Source organism: Panulirus ornatus, chromosome 11 (assembly GCF_036320965.1).
Source record: "Panulirus ornatus isolate Po-2019 chromosome 11, ASM3632096v1, whole genome shotgun sequence".
NCBI classification, from domain to species: Eukaryota; Metazoa; Arthropoda; class Malacostraca; order Decapoda; family Palinuridae; genus Panulirus; species Panulirus ornatus.
This window is the reverse complement of record NC_092234.1, coordinates 25,576,263-25,582,167: the sequence shown is the minus strand read 5'-3', so window position 1 is coordinate 25,582,167 and position 5,905 is coordinate 25,576,263. Positions and strand designations below refer to the sequence as shown.

Below are 5,905 nucleotides of genomic sequence, written 5' to 3'. Positions count from 1 at the left end.
TGTTTCATTATACGAGGAGGGCATTTTACATTTGTTGGGCTTCTTTATCACTCAACACTTGAACCCACGGTTCATTAACGTGTGTACATGTGTATTTGTGTGGATTTGCACATGTTTGTACGTGTCTGTTTATTTTTTTCGTATGTTTTTGTGATCTTTTTGTGTGTATCATCCATAATTTTTTTGTTATACAATACAGTACTTCTGCATATCTATCAAAAAGCTCAAATGATTGGTAGCGAATAAGGTAATATGAGTCAGGTTTCACAATTAATATATACGAGAGGAAAATATCTGGCTGTCAGATGGTAAGCATTGACTACCAGGGAACTGAGGATGTATATATGAAGTTATAAAGGGGAGGAAAGACAATGTCTAACTTCGAGCAAAGAAAAACCTATGCAAACACATACACGCATACCCACACAATCTCTCTCTCTCTCTCTCTCTCTCTCTCTCTCTCTCTCTCTCTCTCTCTCTCTTTGATTTTCTTTCTGTGCACATATATTGTGCCAAGACAACTAGAGCGTATGACGCTATTGTTGATTTTCCTAAGAAAAGTGACTATGTTGCTGATTTGTTAGCTAAAAGTTTTGTGTCTTTAGTTCATGACCAGGTCCTTGAGGACTGCAGGACTGACGTTATAGTGGCCTTGTATAAAGGATGATAAACAAATGTACATGCTCAAATTCCAGAGATATAACTTTCTTGGATGTACTTGATAATCTGTATAGGATAATGGTTGTTAAGAGGGAGGTGGCATACACAGAGCGTTGGATTGGGAAGGAACAATGAGGTTTAAGGACTGGCAGATGATATATAGATGAGGTGTATGAACTGAAAGTATATGGGAGAAACACTTAAAGAAAGAGAAGAACTTGTAAATGGTGGTTATAGTTCTGGAAAAAGCGTATGATTTGGATAATAGGAAAACTTCGTGGAAGGTGTTTTAATGTATTGTGAGGAGGGAAACTGCCAAAAGCAATTATTAATTTCATTATTAAAATGTAAGCGGAGATGTAGGAGTAAGAAGAGACGAGAATGAGTTGTTACAGGTGATGTTTGGTCCATGGCGGTGGTGGTCCATGTCACCATGGATGTTTATCATTTTTATGGACACTGAAGTGAAGGAGATGAGCGGAAGGGGCTTGGCCAAAGGTGGAATTCTGCAATGTGTCGAGAGAGGGAGGCCGGAGAGGTGAGTCATCTAGTGAATGAAAGGGCGAATCATATCCGAGTGAGGAAACGAAGGAGCTAGTGTTTACGTATTGTAGAGTGATTAAAAGGAGGGAGTTAAGAGTGAATTTGAATAAAAGCAAGATTATTAGAGTTAGCCCGTTTAGGCCGAAGGTGATTGGAGAGTGAGTTTCAATGAAGAGAACTTGGAGGAAATAGAAAGTTTTAGATACCTGGGAATAGATATGCCAACAAACGATGCTATGGAGGCTGTAACGAGTCAAAGAGTGTGTGAAGGGGATAAGGTCCTTTAGCATGTTGACAAATGTGTGTGGAAAGCGAGGTCATTGTCTGTTTGATGGTATAGTAGTTCCGACAGTGTTGTATGAATGCAAGATATTGGCCCTAGATAATAAAGTACAGAAGAAGGTAGATATGTTGGAAATGAAATGTTTAAGGACAATATGTTGCGTGAGGAAGGTTGATCAGATGTGAAATGATATGGTAAGTGAAAAGTACGGTATTAAGAGATGTTTGCCGAAGAGAGTTGAAGTTTCTTTACTAATCGTGTATGGACATATGGTAAGAATGAGTAAATAAAGGAGGATTAGGGGGATTGTTTGTGAAGGACACACACTCTCAGTGATCCGGGTGGCACAGTGGGTTGTTCTGGATCACCCAAGTAAACTATCGTAAAAGAACTATGGTGCAGTTGACCTGGGTTGGATTCCTGGCCATCACAACAATATCTTAGAAGTTGTTTGATATGTATTACGATATGGACTTTTAATGTTAAAACAGGAAAAGGTAATTAACTCATCTACGAAGAGGTTCATTACTGCGTTCCAAATTTGGTGGGAAGTATAAACAGAGAAACTCCATACTAACCATTTTGTGGTCACGCCAGTTTCCTGCCTCTCACCCTTTCTTACCAAGAGAGAGAGAGAGAGAGAGAGAGAGAGAGAGAGAGAGAGAGAGAGAGAGAGAGAGAGAGAGAGAGAGAGAGTTCTTGCGTAATTAGGACCATACTTTCTTTGAGGAAATATTATCTCAGCGTTCACCTTAAGATCAGTAGAGTTAAAAAGAATATTTAACGTGAACTATTTGTTGTTGAATGTTATATATGAAATGGAGCGATTATACTTTGTGAAATGGAAGCCAGAACATGACATGTTAAGATGTAGGGAAAAGAAAGCTGCCTGGGTCAGATTAGTGATAATCTACGACCACCGAAGTGCTGGCTCAGTGTGTATTCTAACTTCATCATGAAAACTGTTTCCTACGAGAGGTATGGCTTAACCAGCTTCTTGATACACAATATTTAGAGGAGAGAACGCACCATATCGTCCACGTAAAGTGGAACACTCTCCCTAATGGCTATAACTGCGGAGGTGAAAAAAGCTGTAACGAATCACAGATAAACGGGGAAACTAGAATGCTTTCAAAGTTTATATCATGGTGACGTAAACCCTGTTAAAACAAATATCTGGACGTCTTTACCCAAAATTGCATTGTCTATGATATGTATATATATATATATATATATATATATATATATATATATATATATATATATATATATATATATATATATATATATATATATATATATATATATATATATATATATATATACGTACATATACATACACAGACATATACATGTATACACATGTACATATTCATACTTGCTGCCTTCATCCATTGCCGTCGTTACCCTGCCACACATGAAATAGCATCCCCCCACCAAGGTTATTAGTTACAGTAGGCTTAAGGGACAAGTCAATTAAGAGGTAAGTTTCAATGGAGAAAAACTGGAGGAAGTGAAGTGTTTTAGATATCTGGGAGTGGATCTAGCAATGGATGGAACCATGGAAGCGGTAGTCAATCACAGGGTGGGGGAGGGGGCGAAGGTTCTAGGAGCGTTGAAAAATGTGTGGAAGGCGAGAACGTTATCACGGGGAGCAAAAATGAGTATGTTTGAAAGAATGAATGAAGGCAGCAAGTATGGATATGTATTTGTGTACATATGCATATATCTGTGTATGTATTAGTATGTATACGTTGAAATGTATAGGCATGTATATGTACATGTGTGGGCGTTTACATATACACATCGCTTGATAGCATTTGCTACAGTTCCTTTACGATAGTCTACTTGGGTGATCCAGAACATCCAATTGTGCCACACTGGTGCCTGAAAGTGTGTGTGTTCTCCACAGACAATAATCCTAGTCCTCCTCTCCTCACTCATCCTCATCATATATCCATACCCTATCAGCATATACTCTTCAACTCCCTTGAACAAACTTTTAATACCTTACTCCCACTTACCATATAACTTCTCATCTAATCAAACCTCCTCACACCACATACTCTCCTCAAACATTTCATATCCAATACATCTACGCTCTTCTGCACTTTATCGTCTAGGGCCAATATCTTGCATCCGTACAACACTGTCGGAACTACTATGCCATCAAATATACACAATGATCTATCTTTCCAAACATGCTCTGGCTCGTTTTAGCGTTCATAGTAACATTTTCTGCCATATCCGCTCCCAGGTAGCTACTTCCTCCAGGTTCTCTTCATTGAAACTCACACTCCAACCAGCTTGGGCCTCACCAATCCTTCTATTCATACCTCCTATATATACGCTTACATTCTGATAGGTAAGCTGCCTTCCAAGAATTTGACCTGGGTTCGATTCCCGACCATCGCACCAATGTCTTAGAAGTTGTTTGATATGTATTGTGATATGAAGGAGTTTTAATGTTAAGACAGGGAAGGGTAATTAACTTATTCAGGACGAGGTTCATTACTGCGTTGCAAATTTGGTGGGAAGTTTGTACGTAGGAACTCCAGCCTCACTGTGTTTTGATCATGCCAGTTTCCTTTCTATCATCCTCTCTCACCAAGAGAGAGACAGAGTTCTTGCATAATTTCTACTAAATCTTGCTTTAAAGAAATATTAGCGCCTACGGCTGACCGTAAGAAACTTGAGTTAAGAAGAATATTTACTGTGAATCATACATTGTTAAATGTTATATATGAAATGGAGTAATTGTATTTTGTCAAATAGAAGCCAGAAGGTCACATGTCGTTGATGTATAGGAAAAAGACACTTGCCTGGGTCAGATTAGTGATATTTTACAACCACTGAAGTGCTGGCTCAACTTTTATTCTAACTTCATCCTGAAAACTGTTTCCTAGGAGAAGCCTGGCTTAACCAGCCTCTGGATACGTAACATTTAGACCAGGGAACTAACCATATCGCTCAGGTAAAGATGAACACTGGCCTTAATGGCTATAACTACCGAGGTGGATAAAAACTGCAACAGATCGCAGATAAACAGGAAAACTAGATTGATTCAAAAAGTTTATGACAGGATGATTCAGATCCTGGTAAAAAAAATCTGGTCTTTACCCAAAATAGCACTGTTTTTGATATACAAGGAAATCCGTGTATATCTATGAACAAGACAGATCACTAGCATTTTGACCCTGGATAAATCTTAATGGCAGAAGACTCGACCAAAAGGAGCCCAAAGGATAGATGACAGGTTTTACTTTGATCAAGTGGTAAGTTCGCATGTGGAAGCAGGAAGAGAGAAAAATGTTGTTACGCGTGAAGTTTGGTTAATGGCACTGGTGGTTGATGTCACCACGACTGTTTATCATTTTATGTACATTGCGGTGAGGAAGATGAGTGCAAGGGTCTTGGCCAGATGTGCAAGTCAGCAATGTGTTGAGAGAGGGAGGCCGGAGAGGTGAGTCATTTTGTGAATAAAAGGGCGAAGCAGATTCGAGTGAGGAACTGCAGTAGCTGGGGTATACATTTTGAAGAGTGATTAGGAGAGAGTTGAGACTGAATCTTGATAAGGGCAAGGCTATTAAGATTAGCACTGGTGAGGCCCAAGGTGGTTGGACTGTGTCTTTTAGTGAAGAGATCCTGGAGGAAGATTGTGTTTAAGATACTTGGGAGTGGATATAGCAGCAAACGCAACTCTGGACGTGGAAACGAGCCATAGATTAGATGAAGGGGCTAAGGTCCTTTGGCATGTTGAGAACTGTGTTTGGAAAGAGAGGTTATTGTCTTTTTTAGCAACATTGTGTATGCTTGATGGCACAGTAGTACCGACAGTGTTGTATGAATACAACGTATGGGTTCTCCATTATAAATTACAAAAGAGCGTAGTGTTGGAAATGAAATGTTTGAGGACATTATGTGGCGAGAGGGGGGATTGATCAGAGAGAAGTTAGGTATCAAGAGAGTTTAAGAATGCATGTTGATACGGTATGTTGATATGGTGAGGATGAGTGAGGATTGTCTGTTGAGAACACACATAGATCCGTGTAGTCCACTTCGATGCTCTGGAACATCCAAGCAACCTGTTGCTAACTCCGTTATGCGATGGTGGTATAGTGGTGAGCATAGCTGCCTTCCAAGCAGTTGACCCGGGTTCGATTCCCGGCCATCGCAACAGCACTTTACTTATATGATATGTATTGTGATATGAAGGTCTTATATTGTTGAAACAAGAAAGGGTAAGTTAACAAGAGGGTTGTTGCTGGGTTGCGACTTTGGTGGGAAGCTTGAACTCAGGAACTCCAACCTAACTGTGTTGTGATCACGGCACTTTCTTACCTGTCATCCTTTTTCACTGAGAGAGAGAGAGAGAGAGAGAGAGAGAGAGAGAGAGAGAGAGAGAGAGAGAGAGAGAGA

The 5,905-nt window shown here is 39.7% G+C and overlaps 1 non-coding gene across 1 annotated transcript; it reads left to right on the top strand.

The window, feature by feature from the left end:
• The first annotated feature begins 5,590 nt into the window (after positions 1-5,590).
• On the top strand, positions 5,591-5,662 carry TRNAG-UCC (transfer RNA glycine (anticodon UCC)). Its single transcript has one exon. It is a non-coding gene; the product is annotated as a tRNA-Gly (tRNA).
• Positions 5,663-5,905: the final 243 nt, after the last annotated feature.